The following is a 22619-nucleotide window of genomic DNA, read 5'->3' on the forward strand; positions in this document are numbered from 1 at the left end:
CATAAGTCGATAATACATTTAATATACCTAACTTACCGGGGCACCTGGGTGGCTCAGTGGATTAAGCCTCTGCCTTCGGCTCAGGTCATGATCCCAGAGTCTTGGGATCAAGCCCCGCATTGGGCTCTCTGCTCCGCAGGGAGCCTGCCTCCACCTCTCTCTCTGCCTGTCTCTCTGCCTACTTGTGATCTCTGTCTGTCAAATAAATAAATAAAATCTTTAAAAAAAAAATATACCTAACTTACCAAACATCACAAGTTAGCCTAGCCTACCTCAAATATGCTCAGAACACTTGCATTGGCCTACAGTTGCACATACTCCTCCAACATAAAACATATTTTATTATAAACAACTGAATATCTCATGTAATATGTTGGATTCTGTACATAAAGAGAAAAGAGTCTGGTTATAAATGTATCACTTATTTACCCTGGTGATCATGTGGTTAAATGGGAGCTGCTGTGCCCAGGATCAGGAGAGAGCATCATAACACCTATTATTAGCCCAGGAAAAGAGCAAAATTAAAAATTCCAGTTATGATTTCTACTGAATGTGTATCACTTTTGTACCATTGTAAAGTTAAAAACTCATAAGTTGAACCATTTTAAGACAGGGACTATCTGTACTGCAATAGTGCAGGGAAGAAGCAAAGAGCAAGAAAAGTGGTAGCTAATTTCCATGTTTTTTCCACAGAATAACACAGGCTAGGGTCAGTGGGATGACATGCAATGCACATGGGAAAAGCTGAGGAGAACTGAGGAGAACTGAACAAAAGTCTCCTGTCCAGGATTATTTTCAAAGCCTTGAAATCAAATTGAATTTTCCCTGATTGTTTTCAGACTTGCCTGGGACTTGAGATCCCTTTTCCTTCTGTTTATACCTTTTTGGAATAGCAATGTCTATCCTATAACTATCCCAACAATATATTTTATAAGTATATAACTTGGTTTCAAATTTCACAAGTACACAGATAACAGTGAATTTTGTCCCTGGATGAACCATAGCTGGATTCTCACCCGTAACTGATTTAGGTGAGTTTGAGTTGGTTATATTTAGATAAGGTTTGGGACTTTGAGTTGAAACTGAAATCACTGAAATGGATTAATAATCCTTTTAAGGATGTGGGGTCAGGGTGAATTTATTTTCCATAAGGGAAAGACATTAATTTGGAGGAGGACAGAGGGTGCACTGTTATGAGTTGACTTGTGTCCCTGTAAAAGACTCATTGAAATCCTCAGATTAAAATACTCTCATGTTTAAGCAGAAAGTCTTGCATAATAACTCTACAAAATGATTTTTGTTCCAAAGTCAATATACTTGAGTATCAGATACAATTAATGACAATAAGTTTGGTTTTTAATGTAAGTCAAATTGCTATAGATGCTTGTTCATGTATATTCTGTTTACAAAATAGTCTCACTTCAAGAATAATTATTGATTACAATAATTATTAACATAATTAAATAACATAATTTATTAACATAGCTATTCAGTTTGATCATAAACACCATAACAAATTGGCTGAAATCTTAAAATCACTATAGATAGGATCATTTCACTCAAAACTTCCTAGGATGTTTTTGGTAATGTCCCATCTGCCAAATTTATAATCTAGGCAAATGGTAGCCATAAGCAAGAACAAAAGCTTCAATGTCTATTTGATATTTAACAAATAGACTTTATGCAGTAACCGCCTTCAAGTGGGTATAGATATGTTTACTATTGTCTATATATATTTTTAGATGGACATAAGGCTTCCTCTTCCAAATGGCAACTATATTTACAACTAAAAAACAAGATGAAATAAAACAAACAACAATCAACCTCCTAGTCTTTGTATTTTCAATTTGGTGTATTTGTTACTAAGCTTTTTATCTAGAGATACAAGTGCCTATTTTATAAGAACTGTAATCAAATAGCTATAATGGTACTGTTCATCATCCAGAAATTTTGTCATCTTTATCATCCTGTATCAGTAGTGAAAAATAAAAGAATAAGGCTTGGCCAATTTTTTTGAAGGATTAGCTGCCATGACCTGAGGTATCCTTTACTTCCTCAGCTGCTAAAAAATTCACTGGTGGGAAATAAAAGGTTATCATCTTCTTAACTCTCACCTGGTAAGGCTAGCAATTATATGTCTAAGAACTTACTGCCAACTTTTAAAGGTTTATTGCCATATTCAGAAGTTTGTAACTAACAGGTGTAAGCAGATTTACCAAAGGAAAACCTCAAAAACAAAATAAGGATTGTATGCTTCTTTGGAAAAAGACCATATCAGGTCCTACTAACAAGGCAGTTATCTTTGAAAGCACAGATTCTTGGATTTGTATTTTCAAACTCACAATGCCTCACAATCCCATGACCTGGATGTCTTTGATGCTTACAAATGTAAAACTGAGAGTCTTTGGGGATTGTCTAAAAATAAACAGCATCATAAATAACTCAACTTTTCCAAAAATTTTTGCTCAAATAACCAATTTTCATACTTCTGACTTATATTTCCAGATACAGGCTCTAAATGCAAAAAGCCACTAATTGTTCCCCTTTTCTTCTCTCTCTTTTTAAAAATTATAATTATCTTTACATCATTTGTTATAAATTTTTAATTATCAGGGATGAAAAATTTAAGAGTTTTCCATTTATTTCTAATACTTTTAAAAATAACGAATCCCTGGCTTTGCCAACACTTAACCGATAGCTTAAAGAACTAAACAGAAAGATACAAAAACTTGGAAACCTGGCCCCTTTGTCACTTTCCAAATGGAGAAATTCAGATGTAAGATTTTTTTTTTCCTGACTAGAATTGAGAAGAGTCAGTGTTGCTAACGGAAACACTTCAAAGTGTATTAATGCTTCTTGTGTTTCTTAACATCACAATTCTGTATTGCATCTTGTCCAGATCCATAGGTACTTTTGTATAGCCACTATCTGATGAAAGAATTCATAAGAAAGATCAATCACACAGAAAATTGGTGATCTACTTGAAACTAAACATTCCTGTGCTATGGGACTTCATTTGTTCTTCAAACCTGGAAATCTGGATAGGGTTACAGTCTGGACTCTGATATTCAGCATAAGAAAGTTTTCCTGAGCCGAAGGATGGCCAAAAGGAATGACTTTCAGAATCCCTAAAAAATTAAAAAATATTTTACTATCATCCTTGAAAAACTTGTCTCCAACTATTCCTCCCCACTAAAATTTTCCTAAACTCAAGTTGATCACCCAATAGCTAATAAACTGCAACCACCATTTTGCAGCTCTGTCATCCTGTTCTATAACTAATGTCACATGTTTCCACAAAGACTGAGAATTTCTGCAGTGTATATTCTTGGACTAAAACTAAATTTTGACTGATTTTGTTCCATCTGTCATATAATATACTTAAGCACCTTGTTTCATTTCCTAACATTCTTGTCAAAGTTGGTCTCATTAAGCAACTTTTTTTTTTAGATTTTATCTATCTATCTATTATCTATCTATCTATCTATCTATCTATCTATCTATCTATCTATCTATCTTTCTATCTACCTACCAACCTCCCTACCTACCTATTTAATTTTTGTGGGGAAGAAAGGGATGGAGGGGGAGAAGGGAAAAGACTCTAAAGCAGTTTCTGTGCTGAATGTGGAACCTGAGGAGGGTCTACATTTCATAACCATAGGATCATGATCTGAGCCAAAATTAAGAATCACTTAACCAATTATGCCACCCAGGCACCCCTGGCAACATTTTAATATAAAGCTTGAAATAATGACTGGGCTTGTTTTTTCTCTTTCCACAATATGTAAGGAGCATTTGAGTTTGTCACCAGGAAAAAGAGAAACAGAAAAATGAACAAGAAACAAGAATGTGATTTCTATAGCAAGGCAAATGGTCCATTAACAATTTTCCAAAGTAGATGGCCTAAGATAAGCAAATCCTAATGACAGATTCTGTTTCTTCAATTTTAAGAAGAAAACCAAACATAAATCCAGAAAACATTGTGTGATTTGGGCTTTATCATAACAGGTCAGGGGATTGGTTTTGCTTTGTGTTGGGTTGCAAATACATGTATTAGTTATTTATAGATCAAAACAAGGAAATAATGTAATGGTGGATGAAATTCTTATTGTAGATATACTTAGGGCTAAATTGTAGAAAAAAAAATATACCTGATCTTAGCAAAAAAAAAAATTAGAGTGAAGTTAAGTTTTATGATTTTTTTCTTGGAAGCAATTGAAAACACTAAGCTTTTTTAAAGAGATAAAGCTCAATGAGTTCAACAGATAATATTGGGAAAGAGTTGATAATGGATTGGAAATATTTTAGAGAAAGATAGCTAGATAGTTTAGGGGAAGATGATGTACACGAGTTCAAGATAGTGTTTAAGCTCAGGATAGTGTTTCAATGAATTAGCAGTTTCCTATACTCTAAATTTGAGACCTAGCAAAGATTCCCCCACCCCAAAATCCTAGAATCATGGCCGAGAATGTTTCCTTCCCTTTGTAGAGAGGCTTACCCCTGTAGTTAAGGAGCAATGATGAAATCAAAGCAAATAGTCCTCATATTTCAGACAAGTATTTATTGGGATTCTGGAGTAAGAGGAAAATCCAGCCCTCATTCTCAAACCATATTGAGTTATAAAAGAGTTGTTAAGAATGGGTCAAGGAATTATGTGTCAATTTTTGTGTGTGTGAAACTCTTCACCACACATCCATTGTAAAGTTGCGAAATCTATCCCCATTCCTATCATTTCTGTTGCCACTTCTTCCCCTGAGAAAGTCAACTTATTTAGTTGATTTAAGTTATCAGGACCTTGTATTTTCTGCTTCATTTATTCAGGTTTAATAACCTCAGTAGATGCTTATTTAGCCAGTATCTGTTGCTTAGAGCTCTTTCATCTCCTCTTTTCTTTTCTTTAAAACATACCTTATTTGCTAATTAATTTTCCACCTATCATATATGATTTAAAATAGTACATAGTTACCTGGAAAAATAATCTGTTTTATTTGTTAATGTAGCTTTTACAGAATACTTGGGCCTTAAATTAAAGCAATGCTTCTTAATCATGTGTGAGTTACACAACTATCAGCCTTAAATTTTATTTTTGGATTTTAATTACTAGCCTTGAGATCACAATCAGTGATAAGATAATTTATTTAAATTGGTTTCATCATTTATAAGGTAGGAATAACTTGATATGTATGTATGACAAATATATGTATATATAGTTTAGAAAAATGTGTGGTAGTGGATACTAAAGTAATGTTTAAATGGTTTACTATGTCTTTGGCTTTTTGTTTTTGTTTTGTTTTTGCATATTCAGTTGACCTTTGAACAACATTGGGGTTAGGGACATTGACCCCTGAACATATTAACTTTTCATACCTCCAAAACTTAACTACTGATAGCCTATTGTTTACCAGAAGACTTAACAATAATATTAATTAATTAATATTCAATTAATACATATTTCATATCTCATATGTATTATATATTGTATTCTACCATTAAGTAAGCTAGAGAAAAGGAAATGTGATTAAGAAAATCATAAGAGAAAATATATTCATAAGATTGTATTTATTGAAAAAAATAGTCATATATGTGGACCCATACTGTTCTAGCCCATTTTTGAGGAGTCAATTGTATCTTTTATTCTCATTTCAATAAGCTTTTGCAACAATATAGAAAAATACTGTGGTCTTGAAACAAAAATCCATGTGTTCAGCTTTAAGTTGGTTCCATCATATCCTATATCTGGAATTAACAAATTAGCCATATTCAGAAAAATAATAACTGTATAAATATCCCCTCAAATTACTCCTTAAATATAAATGTAAATAATCATTTGAGTTTTTAGGGATTTTGGTAATTATGATACGGTTTATCTTTATATATACATTTTTAATAGTATAATTTTACACATATGTATTCACCATCTGTATTTTTCTAAGTTCCTAAAATATTTCTGACATACGTTTTCAAAGTCACTATCTTCATGACTACTTGGGGATTTAGGTCATGCTGCTTCCTTCTGCCTTTTGGTGTCCTTTCACACACAAAACTCTCACTGAAAATTTTAGTGTCAGTGCTCTGTAAAAGTCCTATATAAATTTCATGCTGTGGTATTCTTTTTAAGTTATGGCGAAAAGACATGATAAAGATACTGCAAGTAATGAAATATTTATTTATACAGTAAGTATCAGTACTTAAAAAGAATAGTAAAGGGGAGCCTGGCTAGCTCAGTCGGTAGAGCATGAGACTCTTAAAAAGAATAGTAAAGATACTAAAAAGAAAATATTAACCTAGATCACATTTTAATAATGTTTCATACAGACAACAAAAGAACAAAATATATTGTTTAATAAATAATCATAATGTGAATACCTGTGTAAACACCACTCTAGTCAAGAAGTAATAAAATATCACCAGCAACTCATAATCCTCTCCCCTTGACTCGTGATTTTTTTCAGTCACAAATTCAGCTATTTCCCAGAAGTCACCACTATAATGATTTTTGTGATATTCATTATTTCACTTGTCTCTATGGTTTTCTCAATGATGTACACATCCTTAAAACTGTATAGTTTAATATTGTCTGTTATTGAACATTTCACATGTAGAATGCATGCTATAAGCAGTGTTTTTTCTTTGTTCTTTCACCTAAGAGCATGTTTTTCAACCTCTTCTGGTTGTTTTATGTAATTGTGGGATCATTTTTATTAAAGTACAATCTTGTATTCTTGCTTTTAATGATATTGACATTTAGAATCAATCACAATTCATTTATTCATTTTATTGGCCTTTTGTCCCCCTCTACTATTGAGAATCCTGCGATAATCATTCCTGCGCATGCATTATGCTACTTTTGAGTTTAAGCTTATTCTAAGTGGAATAACTTGGTCTTAGGGAAAACATATGTCCACCTTTCCTAAATAAAGTCAAACTCTTCTCCTGTATACATTGCCATCAATAGTACATATATTTTAAACTATTTCCATTTCCTACTACTCTTGGATTAGTCAGTCAGTTATTTGTTTATTTATTAATTAATAAATAAACATAAATAAATAAAGATTTTATTTATTTATGTTTATTTATTAATTAATAAATAAAGATTTTATTTATTTATTTGAGAGAGCGAGCGAGTAGGGGGATGAGCAGAGACAGAGGGATAAGCAGACTCCTTGCTCAGAGTAGGAGTCCACCTTCATGACCCTAATTTCATGCTGTTGTATCAGAGAAGATTGTATGATATCTAACTTTGTAAATCTATTGAGTCCTAATCTGTGCCCCAACAGATGATCTATCCTGGAAAATGTTGCTTGTGCACTTAAGAACAGTGTGCATCCTATTGTTTTGGGTAAACTGTCTTGCATATATCTTTTAGATGTACTTGTTCATTGTGTTATTCAAATACTCTGTTTTCTTACTTTTCTTCTATCTGGTTGTTCTTTCCATTGTAAAAGATGGAGTACTGAAATCCTCACCTATTTTTGTAGAACTGTCTGTTGTTTCCTCTGATTCTGTCAATTTTTACTTCATTTATTTTAATAATCTATTATTAAAATAACAATAATATCTTTTTGCTGTTGAACTTTTATTAAGATATACTGTTCATCTCTGTGTCTTGTAACTTTTTTAATTCAATGTCTTTCATGCCTGATATCAGTATAAATACCCTTAGCCTCTTTTGATTATTTGCCTAGAATATATTTTTCCATCCTTTCACTTTCAGTTGATTTATATCTTTGGATCTAAAGTGAGTCTCTTATGAATAGCATATAGTTGGATTTTTTTCTCTCTTCTTCTGTTTTTTTTTTTTATTGGAGAATTTATTCCATTTACATTTAAGAAATTGCTGATAAGGAGGAACTTAATTCTCTCATTTGTTATTTATTTTTTCTGTGTCTCATAGTTGTCCCACATTTCTTTCAATGCTGTTTTGTATATAACTAATTTTTGATAGTGAAAGTTTCTAATTGCCTTCTCATTTCTTATGTATATCCTCATGCATATATTCTATAATTATGTAATTTGAGGTATCACAGGACTTGCATTTAATATCTTTTTTTTAAAAGATTTTATTTATTTATTTGACAGAGAGATCACAAGCAGGCAGAGAGGCAGGCAGAGAGAGAGGAGGAAGCAGGCTCCCTGCTGAGCAGAGAGCCCGATGCGGGGCTCGATCCCAGGACTCCGAGATCATGACCTGAGCCGAAGGCAGCGGCTTAACCCACTGAGCCACCCAGGCGCCCTTGCATTTAATATCTTAAAGCTCTAAAATTCTAATTTGAATTTATACCAGATTAATTTCAATTATATATAAAACTCTGCTCCTTTACATCTCCTCACCATTCTCTTTCACATACCAACATCACCTTTTAGATTATTTTTCTTCTTCTTTTGGTTAACTAGCCACTGACAACTGTCTTTCCTCTTATAATTGTGTGTAGTATAGAAATTCTGCAATAATTTTCTTTCAATACACTAAATATATTATTCCATTCTCTTTTCTCTCTCTTTTGTTATAGAGAAGTCAGTGTAGAATGTAGCTGATATTCTTAAAATAGTTTTTTTTTTAAATTCTTCTGCTTTAAGACATTCTTTCTTTTGAATTTTCAGATCACTTGAACTCTGAAAATGACATTCATCTTATTGGAAAAGTCACTCAACAATAAGCTGGCAGTCAAACTATTTGATGGAAATCCCATGTTTCTAACCATCTGCAGACAACTAGCATTGTTAAATGTTGGAACAATTTCTTAAGAATTAACTTAAACAGACTTCTCTTATCTCTTCCTGTTTCTCAAACTAGAGCTGAATACAGCTTTTTTAAGACGACATCATCCTCTTTCAACTAGAGATGAATGAGTGGGTTCTACCCCAGTCATTTCATTCCTGGAGATTATGCATATATCTCTCACCACGAATAACCTTAGGCCAGACTGGTTGATACATCCTATGTATGATAATACAATTAAAAGGGGGAAAAATGTGGTTCAGAGTTACTTCCAATTAAGTTTTATGAAAATGCATTGTCTATCCTGCACCTGACACTTTTGTCTGAAAGTCTATTTGCAAAGTTTATTGGGGGGAAAATAGGTTATAGAAATTGGAACGTGGCACACAGATTTGGAGATAATAAAGGAAGAACAGTGTGGTACTTGAGTGAGAAGCACAATCAACCTTTTTGGTAGGGGGAAGGAGAAATATTAATAAACATTGACTTCACAGCCCCCTTTGAAGATTTCTTGTAGTCCCAGTGTGGCTCTCCAGAATCGTTGGAGTACCCTGAATTTAAATAACTGTTAGGTCTGTTATCCTTTGACCAAGTCTCTGACCACAATTTGACCACCTTCATCCTAAATATTACTTGTCTCTTGGAGATAGCAAAAGATGGTCCAAACTTTTGTATGTCACACAATAAATATTTTGGGATGTCCAAACCCCATTCTCAGTCATTGTATGGCATGGATAGATGCTACTCAGCAGGTGTCTTAGATAAACATGACAGATTGGACTCAATGTCATTAGGCAATCCCTCCAAAAATAAGAACTAGTTATTAAAGTTGAATAACTGGGTATCATAAAGTTCAGCAATTGGCTAGAAAATTGTGTTGGGAGCAGTGTCAACCTATGCCCTTGAGCTGATTGAATGCCAACAATAGTAAACACTTTCTTTCTAAGGTATCATATGCACACTTGGGATCATACTTCTTTTGTGGAAACCAAGTATTAACTTGTCTACATTCCCAAACTCAACAATTTCCACCCTAGATATGTCTTTAAGAGACCTCAAATATTTAAGGAAATCTCACCTAGTATATAATGTAACCCTCAGCTGGCTGGGGTAGTCTGTCAAGAATACAACTTCCCTTGGTTATTTGGGGAAGCTTTATGGAAAAAAAAAGATTCAAAATTTGTGTGCACATTGTGGGCAGTTATCCAATTATCCTCTTTAAAGAAGATATCCAATTAGGAAAGATGCACAAAAATCCCTCCCCTAGTATAGCTTCAGTGATAGGTTACAACAATTGGGTTACTGACGGCATTCATGTCAGCTTCAAATCACTGGCCAGAGTTCTTATGGAGGATAAAATTATCCTACATTTTCTTCTTGCAGACCAGAGTGCAGTTTGTACAATAATGGACATATTCTGCTGTATCTTGAGAAACAACTCAGGCCAAGTGGAAAGATTAGTACAGAGATATAAGAAGAAAGTTACCTGGTTTGCTAGGGTAGCTGTTGATCGTTTATGGAATTTCATCTGGTTGCAAGTTGTTATGCTTTTTTTTTTTTTTTGACATTTCTAGAAAATTCTTAGTCATTGTTTCTTCTAATATTGTCTCTGTTTCCATCTTCTTTCCTACAACTCTCACTAATCTGTATTATAATTCTTCACTCTGTCCTCCATGTTTTCATTACTGTCATCCCATACTTTCCATTGTTTTAGATTGGATTGCTCTACCTAGAAAATTTATTTTCACCTCACTTTCAATATTTTTTCACTCTGCTCTCAAACTTATCCACTGAGAGTTTTTGATTTGGTCACTGATTTTTTTTTTATTTCTGTAAGTTTTATTTGAATATTTTTCAAATCATCTAATCTATACAATAATTTCTTATTCTCTGTAGATATGTTCAAACTTGCCTTTTTTAAACAACATGCAAATAACATTTTTTCATAGTTTTTTTGTTTCTTGTTTTTCTTTCTTTTTTGTATTTTATGTAGGCTCCACCCCTAACATAAGGCTTGATTTCATAACTTTGATATAGAGTCACATGCTCTACTGAATGACCCAGCCAGGAATCCTATGCAAATTACATTTTTTATAATATGTATCTGATAATTCCAATATGTATGATGACTGTGTGGATATAATCCCTCTACCTATTTCTTTCTGCTTTTTTTTTTTCCTATTACATGTGTGATTGGTTATTTCTGAATTTATCACTACTCTTTAAAAAATTGGGGGTCTTCTAAGTAGCTGAGATGAATGAGTCTTCTCTAGAGATATATTGTGTTTGCTTCTGCCAGGTTCCTATGGTACTATGATTTCAACAAGTCCTCAACCAAATTTAACAGTTAAATTTCCTTGGTCTTCCCAGAGTGTGTCCTTAGGGTGTTCAATCACATAGCAGTCCTTGTATTTGTCTTTAAGTTTCTGACCCTGGAGCTGAGGTAGACTTGATTCTAGTTTGAGTTTACCCTAAGAATTCAACCCTTAATTTAGAGAATCTATATTTGAATCCATCACATTAGAACACCTTATGCTTTTAATTCTTTCTTTCTTGTCCTGTCAGATCCTCAAAGGTGAGAGCCCAATTTCTTTAGGGTTCACAGATGCTGTTAGGCTGCTTAAGACTGAATTCATGCGTTTCCCTAGGTTTTTACCTGATATTTCTTATTTTTTATCATTTTTATCTCTTATTTTTTATCTTATTTTTTATATCTTTGAGGCTTGCAGTAAGACTTATAAAGGCATTTTATCCAGTATCTTTAGTTATTTTGAAGGAAAGAGTCAGTCTGGGGATGCCCGGGTGGCTCAGTTGTTAAGTCTCTGCCTTCAACTCAGGTCATAATCCCAGGGTCCTGGGATCTAGTCTTGCATCCAGCTCCTTGATTAGTGGGGAGTCTGCTTCTCCCTCTCCTACCCCACCTTGCTTGTGTTCCCTCGCTCACTGTCTCTCTCTCTCTATGCCAAATAAATAAATAAAGTCTTAAAAAAAAAAAAAAAGGAAAGTGTCAGTCTGACTAACATTGAGTGCCACTATAAGAAAGTTTTGGTGGAAGATGTTTTACTTTGGTTTGGTTTTATTATTGGTTTTAGCCTATATTGACTAGACATTTGTCATATACCTGTTGTGAAAACCAATTACCTGTTTTGTTTTTAATCCTTGCAAAAACTCCAAAGAAAATTATCTATGCACAAGAAATGCATTAACATATGAAATATGGAAACATTTAGATTTCTCAGTTACCTACTTATCATAAGGAGATATATATATATACATATATATGCATATATGCATATATAATAAATATTTTTATTTGATATTTTATACAGTATACATTTATGATAACATCTTTCATTAGTCTGGAAAAAATATTTGGAACTTTATTAAGACAAGTGAACTAGGATATTCACATGTAACACTAATAAAAGCAATAACTAATAGCAAAATACAATATGTAGAAAGAGTATGAAATTGGAAATCATATTATATGAAATGGAATTCCAGTTCCATTGTACACTTAACTATGGAGCTTCATTCAAGTTACATAGCATCTGTACACCCATTTTGTCATCTATAAAGGGATAATAATAATATATTATAACGTAAAATGATGATAATTATTTTTATGCATTATTATGTAGATACAATGTTGATATGGTAGACAAAAATATAAAACAGTTCCTTATTGCAGTCAATAATCTGGTCATTGATGTTGTTACAATTGCTATTTCATTATTTAGGAAATGAGAATGAGTTGAGAGTCATATATTTATAACTAATTTTTGTCTCAAACAGGGTAAACATTTTGTTTAATAGTTACTCTATCTGAAAGTAAAGGAAAAAAAAGTTTTAACTGACTCCCACTGGTTCAATAGTACAAAAAAATTATAAAAATTTGACTGATACTCATGCTATGGTAATCAAAACCAGCAAAGAATTCTAATTTACATAAACTGAAGGAGAGGGACTTACATGAACAAGCATAACAAATGGCTTCTGTTGAAAAGGAACTAATGGAAAATTTTCCTAGAAAATATAACAACTATCCAAAGAGTACAATTCAATCACTGAACCACTCTGCAGAACTGTGAAAAACATGATTTCATTAAAAAAAAAAAAGCCTAAAGTAGACAATTAGAAAGATATTGGTCACTCCTATGAAATGAATTAATGTCCAAAACAGCAAGAGGAAGAAATGGCTTTAAAAGAATTAAACAAATGACAACAATAAAACCCACACAACACTGAAGCATGAGATCAAAGAAATGGAAATCATGACAAAAACAAAAATCACTTGAAGGATAAATCCAAGACCTGTCTTATGTGAATAAAAAGAATTTCACAAGACAAGTAGGTATAATTATAGAAAAACTCTACAGAAAGACTTAAATATGGTAACTGAACTGATTAAACAAGTCTGTGGCAAGAACAAAAAAAGTAGAGACACATGCATGTGTCCTTTGAAATTCCTAAATATACAGGTTAAAGTGTAAAAGAAAAAAGAAAGGAAAAAAGAAAAAGGAAAGAAAAAAGTATTTCCAACTTTTTTTAAAACCTAGGAAGAAAAGAGAATCAGCCTTTTTAAAAAATTTTATTTTGATATTTTATTTATTTATTTGTCAGAGAGAGTGAATGCACAAACAGCGGAAGGAGCAGTCTCCCCGATAAGTAAGGAGCCCGATGCAGACTTGACCCCAGGACCTTGAGATCATGAGTTGAGTCAAAGGCACTTAACTGACTGAGCCACCCAGGTGTCCCAGAGAATCAGCCTTTTTTATTCAGAATTCACATTGGTAACCTTGGAAAAGAGAAATCAGTGGAATGATATTTAAAGATAAAAGTAAATGATTTTCAAGTTACTGTTAATGTTAAATGATAAAATAAGGGGACATGTGGGTGGCTCAGTGGTTAAGCCTACCTTCCACTCAGGTCCTGATCTCAGAGTCCTGGGATCTTGTCCTGCATCTGGTTCTTTGCTTAGCTGGGAGCCTGCCTGCTGCTCTCTCTGCCTGCTGCTCCTCCCGCTTGTGCTCTCTTTCTCTTTCCTTGACAAATAAATAAATAAAATCTTTTTTAAAAATGAGAAAATAAGATCTTTAGAAAAATGCAAGAATTCATAGCATGACTTAATACTCATGTGCCTGATGTGAGGACAGTACCTGGCATGTTATATTGAGCAAAGATCTACTGAAGGAGTATAGACATTTTAGAAGAGGGAAGGAAAAAACACTGGATCAGGAAACAATAGTGAGTACTGACTCTAGATGATTTCTTTATCCATATACATAAGTTAGGACACACAGACATGCACACACAGAGAAACATAAGAGAAACTTATTTTTATTAATCTGCAACACAGAGAAACATAAGAGAAACTTATTTTTATTAATCTAAAGTGAAAGCTTAAAAACTATGATTGCCTAAGCTAGGGTTTGAATACGGGTTAGAGTAGAAAACTAAAAACATTCTAGACTACCCAACCCAGAGACTGCCTTATAGAAAATGTCAAATAAATTGTAGCTATAAAAAAAGCAATCACACAGAAAGTTTCTATGTGGCAATAAAAGATATCATTTCATGGGTAAAATGGGTGATTAGAGAATATATTGAAGGCAGAGGGAACACTTTTGTTTTTTGTTTATTTTGTTTTTACTTTATGAGCAGTGGTTTCTACTGCTATATATTTGATGCCTAGCATTGAGAATGTCTGAACTTTAAGCTAATTTTCATTGGGATTCTAATTTAATATCAGTATCTAATTTGAATTCTAACATTTTAAATCAAGAGCAACAAGAGATGTATCAGTAGACAGTGGAGAGTCTGAATCTTCAAAATTCAGTTTCAGGTTGTTTTTGTGATTCACAAATATATCTTTGTAAGTCACAGTTCGCTAAATATTGCATTGACCAATTCACACTGTATATTAATTTTAAGATACATACTTTATGTATGTACACACACATATATATACACAAATATATACATATGTTTTACATGTAATGTATATATAACTTACATTATATATATAAAAAAAACTCTATTAACTATAAATATATATTTAATTATTGTAGCTTTAATTCCATTTAAATCAATTTAATTTTTTCAAGCTTGGAGGTTAGAAGAATACTGATAGATATATATATATGTTTATTGTATGGTTCCACATCAAAATTATAGAACTAAGTTTCTAGTGTTGATTGGTAAAGGATTGGTTAGATAAATAAATGTTATTCTGAATAATATTCTAGTCCTGTTGGAGGCACTGCTTTTCAGAAAGTAATGTGAGCAAACAAACATTACAGAGCAGGTATAATAGAGAGGAAAAGGCAGAAAACAAAACTGACTTTTCTATGATTTAATTCAAAAAGAGAAATTCAATAAATAACCAAACCAATATTTCTGAATAACTGCAATACAGACTAAAAATATCCCAGCCTGATCTTTATATTCTCATACCCAGAATTAAGCTAAAGTTTCTTTTCCCTTGTGGCCACTTTAGAGAAGGGCAGAGGAATCTTGTGACATACTAAGTGTCTCTTGAAAAGTCGGGATGTTTAATTAATTGATTTAATTTATTCTGTAATTCCTTTGAGTCCATTTTGATTAGGGAATGAATGCAAATAAATTATAATGAAAAGAGGATTCGGCTTGTTAACTTCAAATAGATGTTTTGCATTATTGGGGGGGAAATGTTGGAGCTGTAAATTAAAGGTAGGATTGAAAAATGTGCTTTACATGACCTTGGAAGTTAACACTAATCAATCACTGTATTTGTTTCTACTGAACATAAAAAAGACCCCAAGTCATTCTCAGGATAGTGCTTTTGGAGTCCTCTATCAATTGACACAAGCTGACTATGAGATTAAACCTATCCACCATCCTGATTACAGGTATTAATGGTTCCTTGATTTGGGACCATATTTAAAATCAATGCCAGTCATTTTTATTAGTTTGTTTTGCTTTTAATTCAGAATCAATAAGAATTTGAAAGCAATGCAAATATTTACTTGTTTCATATAAAGCAAGCCTCAATGCTTTTAAGTTGTATAGTGCCTTGCCACAAATATGTTATTTCCCATTTCAATATGTCAAATTCCAAACACAATAAAACCCATTTTTAGAATGTGTTTCCTTAAGAAAGATCTTTAGATGCCTACTCTGTTCTATAGCTACAGTACTTCCCAGCCATTCGATGTAAAAATAATTTATTCCTTTGTGTTCCCATGATATACCTGTATTGTCTTCATGGGACATTGTTCAAATGTATGCATGTATGTTCATGTATGTATATATTTGTCCTATTGACATATATCCAATTTTAGAGATGACACATATGGGGAAAAATTCATAAATTCATTTTTGTGTATATATAAAGTAACCCTATAAACAATTTATAAATCAAGTAAGTGACCATATTAAGTTCATTGATATCAAATTAATGGCATAGGAACTCTTGGAAGTGTATTGAGGAGGGCACATACTATGATGAGCACTGGGTGTTATACTTAACTAATGCATCATTGAACACTACATCAAAAACAATTATGTACTATACAGTGGCTAACTGAACATAATAAAAATAAATATTAGGTGTGGTGCATAAACAATGAATTTTGGAACACTGAAAAAAATAAAAATAAATAAATAAATAACAAGTTTAAAAAAAAAAAAAAAAGGAAAGGAGTTTCTCCTGTTGACCTAGGATTTATTTAGATTATATTTGAAAAAAAAGCATCAACGTTTCATGTCTAATGGACCCAGACAATGAAGAATATTTCAAATAAAAGAAAGTTAGATTTAAACATTCAAACATTTTCTAGCAAAATGGCATTGGAATTATGATGATTCAATTGAAAAGTTTACATTATATTAAAATCCAACCCCAAATATTACTTAACAAGAAGTTACTTAGAGCTAATATTTAGAAGAACAACTGAACAGTTTGGAAAGCTCTATTATTGAAAAATATTTTTGTATCAGAATTAGGAATTAAAGAACTTATAAGTATGTATATGCCTTAATTGCTATATAAAGATATTATTTCATTTTCTCTTTTTCTTTCTTTCTTTCTTCCTTTCTTTCTTTCTTTCTGTAGTTGTATATCTACGGTTTGATTTCTGACAAATATTCACATTTTTAATAAGGAAGACAATTGTGCCTATGGAAATCTGACATTATATTTTCATCATGTGTGTAATATATACAAAATTAAAAGCAAAATAATTTTTTTTTTTTAAGATTTTATTTATTTGTCAGGGACAGAGGGAGAGAGAGAGAGAGCGAGCACAGGCAGACAGAGAGGCAGGCAGAGAGGCAGGCAGAGGCAGAGGGAGAAGCAGGTTCCCTGCCCAGCAAGGAGCCCGATGTGGGACTCGATCCCAGGACGCTGGGATCATGACCTGAGCCAGAGGCAGCCGCTTAACCAACTGAGCCACCCAGGTGTCCCAGCAAAATAATTTTTAAAAGAATAAAGCCTTCATAATTGTTAGCTTTTCTTATAAATGTATGATCTGCATGGCACTAATAAAATTGTATTACAAATATTATTATACACATCACTTACTCTTAGTGAAAGGATATATAGTTCTATGGTTTCCAAATCAGCTTCATCCCACCTGACCCTATTACAAACTCAGTGCAACAGATCTAAGCATAAAGAGCTGAAACATTTGCATTGCTTTGGAAAGAATATATACCCACATGGGGACAGAATAAGTGAGGTTTTTATAGCTCCAAATATGTTTTCTTATTGAATTTGCACCTGCTTAAAGCTCAGCCAAATTATGGTACATAGGCCAGTTCTATTTTCCATTTTCTTTGTGAATTAAAAGTAAAATAAATGTGCAATTGAGCTTAGACAGCAGATGGTCTGCAATAGGTATAAACATATTGTACCATATGTCTGAATGGCACTTTCAGAAAGTACTTGGCACTGCTAAAATATTTCATTTTCAATAGACATATGAATATACATACACTACTACAATTAAAGATAAAGTGACTGATTTACTCCTTAGAATTTGGGAGAAGTATGGCTTGGGAATAATAGCTCGTGTATTCCATCTGGAAAACAGTAGTTTCCTTTGTTGACCCCTGATGAGATAGAGAAAAGCAAAGGCAACATAGTGGTAAGTCAGCGGAGACTTTTTGTGTCTTTGATAGTCCACAAACAAGTAATGCAAAGCTCCCTCTGGTTTTCAAAGTGTCTCTGGGGTAGCTAGATATCCTGGGAAGAAAGATGAATGTACCTGAAGCTCTTCTTTTTCTCTCCCCTGAGTATCATCCTCTCTATCCACTTGCAGACATTTTTTAATCTTCATTGCAAAATGGGAAAATAAGGAAATTTTGAATGACAAAATCACTTCAGTTTAGTTAAACACTTTGAGGGGAAAAACTACAGTTCAGGAATATTTTCTATCTTGACTCAAAGGTCATTTTGTTTCAGCCAAACTGATTCAGATTTTAAATCCCACATTCAGAATGACACATACATTGTGCATGCATTTTTTAAAGATACATAAAATATATATTACCTCTATATTAAGAAGTGCTTTACTTTTCTTCTTTTAAATGATAAATAAATGCATAGATACGGATTTATTCTCTTTTGTGTAATTTACCCCTTGGTGACTTTAACCAAGAAGATGGCCTCAAATGTCACCTCTATTCAGTCATCACTTATCTATGAGCCAGATCTAAATCTCCAACGGACAGTTATATATTCAAGTAGGACTGTTCCATCAGCACATATCACTAAGCCAATAAGAAAACAATGCATTTTAACTACCGGGGTTTTCTGATGAGCCTTATTTCAACCTAGGCTTCCACAGTATGGATTTTGGCTTTAATAAGTGCACAAGTCATGAATAAAACTTCCATCATTTTTGCCACTTACCTCTTTTCCAATTACCCATTCAATTTCTGGATAGTTCCTTTGATATTATTGTAATGGCTTTCTAATGTTCATTTCCTTGGCACTCACACAGTGCTAGTTTCTGGCATTGCTTTAAGCTTTCTACTTTATAATGTGGAGATAACTAATTAACTTCCTAAATGTTTAATAATAATTTTACATAGTGTGTTTTTTGCAGAGTTAAATTTTGCCTCTGAATTCCATAAATGACAAAAGTAAATAAATATGATTTAAATATAAAAAATAAAAGAATGTAAGTAATTGTTTATTGCATATTTCTTCAAACATTTTTGAACTATTTTTTGAGGAAGATTCTGGTTCAAGATGGCAACATAGGAGGATTCTGGGCTTACCTCCTCCCATTGACATAATGAATCTGCAGTTAAATATGGAACAGCTTCCTCTGGGTGGGGGCGGGGGGTGGGGGAAGACAACTAAAAATGGTATGAATGACTCCTATGCATTAAGCCAATGAAGGATAGCAAATTAGGTGAAAGTTGGGACACAATCCTGCCATACACTCCATCCCCAACACAGCAATCCACAATCAGGAGGGAACTCCAACCCTGTAGTTTCTCTCTGAAGAGCAAAGGATTTGAACCCCACATCAGGCACCCTAATTTTGAAGACCTGCACTTGAGAGATAAGCTCTCCAACACTTGGCTTTGAAAACTAATGGGGCTGGAGTCTACACCAGACACTATAATAATTAGAAACAATTCTTAAAGGACTGCATGCTCAGACTCACCTGCTAGGATTCAGTGCCTAGAAAGAAGATGGAGAGGCTCATAAGCTTTATGTGAATGAGACTTTGCCACCTCCTGATGGTGCACGGGAAAAGGATGAGGCACAAACAAGTCAGCTGCAAGAGAATGGGAGCAGGGGGCAACAGTAGAAAAGACTGTCACCCTGAACAACTCCTCAGTCTCATATTTATTAGAAAGTGGGTAACAATCAACAAAGAAGCCAGAGTAGATTACACATTGACCATGAGTCTAGTAGATACGTAAGAAGAAGGGCAAAATATGTCTGGTTATGTAGTAAATGACCTAGAGTGAGCAAGCCCAAATGAAAGGATTGTCTGACTAACTGCTGATGCTCTCCGGAGAAGGGGAGATAATGGAAGAATGAAGCAGGTGGTGTCCCGCCCTGAGTGAGCCAGGAGTTCCCAGCTGCTAGGCTTCAAGGATGTATATCGTCCTCTCCCCCAGAGGCCTATTGCCAGTACATGTTTTTCTTAGGGTTTTATCTAAGCATGCTTGGTAACTAGTATAATTTCTCATAGGTTATATTTTAAGCAGTATGTTGTTATGAGGGACAGTTATAAGACTTATTTACTAATCTTAAAGCATTGGCTTGAAGGACAGGCATCTAACTTAACACACATCTAGAGGCTGGTGGGTACCATCATCATAGTCTCCCTTGCCTTGCTACAGCTTGCTGGTATTTCTCAGAAAGGAGGTTATAGTCAACTAGAGCCCCAATTTTAAAGCAATTGCTACCAGAGATTACTTCCAGATCTCCTGGCTCTTGTGATCAGAGGAGTTTGTGATTGTGATCCCAGAGGAGTACATGTTTTTTCATACTTTGAAGGCTGTTGTCTGAAGGTCTGGCTTCCAATCAGCCTAGCTCTAGATGCTGAGTGAAACCCTCCCTTTTGGGATACTGACAGGTCTTGACACATCCTCAATGCTTAGGAACAATTAAAAGTGAAATAGGCTTCCTGGACAATCACAAAGGTTTGAGAGATAGCCAAGAGCTAGGGTGGGTAAAGTTCATCTCCTACATAAGGCCACTCTTTTAAGTCTAGGAGAGGTGACTATTTTATAAGATTTTAAAAAATACAGAGGGTCGAGCAAATGAAGAAACAAAGGAATATATTCCAAACAAAATAACATGATTAAACTTTAAAACTATTTTTTTAAGAACTAAATAGAATCAGGCAATAAAAATGTGTTCTGTGATTACCTTAATTCAATTAAGACTACACTATAGAAATATTTACATTATATTACCTGTTTAGGGTATTGCCAACACACTATTTTATGACAAGAATATTTGAGAGATATTAATACAGTACAACTTTTCATATCTATTGAATAAAAATACTTAGCAGTGATGTGTCTGGCTATGGTTGGACTGTTATTGTCAGACTACCCTTTCCATAGATAAAAAAAAAAAAAAACATTAATTTTGCTAAACAAAAATGTACCTGAAGGCATTTAGCATAACCAAAAAACACTTGATATAGTGAATGAAAATAAAACAAAAGAGAAGATGGCACTATGTAGAGTTCCTTCTTTAAAACATATTTTCTTGAAGCTCAACCTCAGTCTTCTCTAGCAGGTATAGTTAAAATTCTATTAGAAAAAAATCAATTTAAGTGGTTCCTGGGTGGCTCAATTGGTTGAGCCACTGACTCTTGATTTTGGCTCAGGGTTCTGAGATTGAGCCTGGTGATGAGCCCTGCATGGAGTCCCTAGTTGGGCTCCATGCTCAGTGGGGATTCTCCTTGAGATTCTCCCTCTCCCTCTCCCTCTAAATAAATAAACCAAAACCAAAACAAAACAAAACAAAAGAGAAAAATCAACCTTAAACACTTGAAGAAACAGAAGACAGTTTGTATTACCAGAGTCAATGGAAATTGAGGGGGGAAATTCTGGAAATGGGCCAGAGAGGGAGAGACTCAAATTTGTTTATAAAATTCTCCAGAGTTTCTGGTTGCCCCCTGTATTGTGAATTACTGGGGAATACTCCAAGCACCACAGTAAGGCTAAAGTAAATAAACTGAGATTTGAGCTTCTGTCTCCACAAGGGAGACAAACAATTGTTCAGCCAAGTTGAATACTTGCTTAAAAAAAAAAAAATCAATATTCGTAGAAGGAAGATACAAGACTTACAGTAAAAACTCTAGAAATACTAAAATAAAATATCCATCATTCATCATATTCAGGATAGAAATAAAAATTACTCAACAAATGAAGACATAGGAAAATATGACTGATAGTCTGGAAAATAAGACAACCAATAAAGACTAATCTGAAATGACCTAGTTGGGGAATTACAGCAAAGAAATAAAAATTATAAGAAAAGAGTCAAATTACAATTCTAGAATTAAAAAAAAATATATCTAAAAGAAAAAATAATCTTCACAGGATGGACTTGCAAATAAATAGAAATAGAGAATAGGAGCCATTAACTAAACATAGACTAATGAAAATAATTCTTTTTGAAAAACAGAGGGAAAATGATAGTATGAAAAACTAAAAACTAAATATAGTCTTTTATTTTTTAAATGAGAAAATATATTATGGACTGAGTTGTGTCCCCCAAAATTCATACTTGAAGTCCTAACAAATAGATCAATGGCAAGAACTTAGAAATAGATCAATTTTTATACAATGATAATGCAATTTTCCAAAAGACATAAATGCCATCAGTGAGGAAAAGAAAATCTTTAAATCACTGGAACTTGAATACCTGGATATTCATAGAGAAAAATATGGACTTTGATCTTTAATTCACATATTATCAAAAATAAATTTGAGATAAATCATATCCATTAACACAAATTTAAAAACTATAATTTTCCAAAAGGAAATACAAGAAAATATTTCTTCAGTCTTGGAGAAGCAAGGTTTGCTTGATAGATCCAGAAAAAGTAGCCTTAAAAAATATATTGCAAATAATAAAAAAAAATCTATTTATCAAAGAAAACATTAAGGAAATAAATGAGAAAGTCTTAGTCCTAGAGACAACATTTGCAGTACATAAATCTGGAAAAGGACCTGGACAGAGAATTTACAACAAACTTCTACAACCCAATGATAAAATTACATACAATCCAGTAAAAGTGAACAAAAGATTAGAACAGATACTTCACGAGAAAGATCAACATATGGCAAAATATATGGGGTGGGGGTAGAAAAACTATATTTTTAGAAAGTGCTCAAGACATTATTTGTAAAGGAAATGCAAATAAAA

The sequence above is a fragment of the Lutra lutra genome, chromosome 3 (genome assembly GCF_902655055.1).
Source record: "Lutra lutra chromosome 3, mLutLut1.2, whole genome shotgun sequence".
Classification (NCBI taxonomy): Eukaryota; Metazoa; Chordata; class Mammalia; order Carnivora; family Mustelidae; genus Lutra; species Lutra lutra.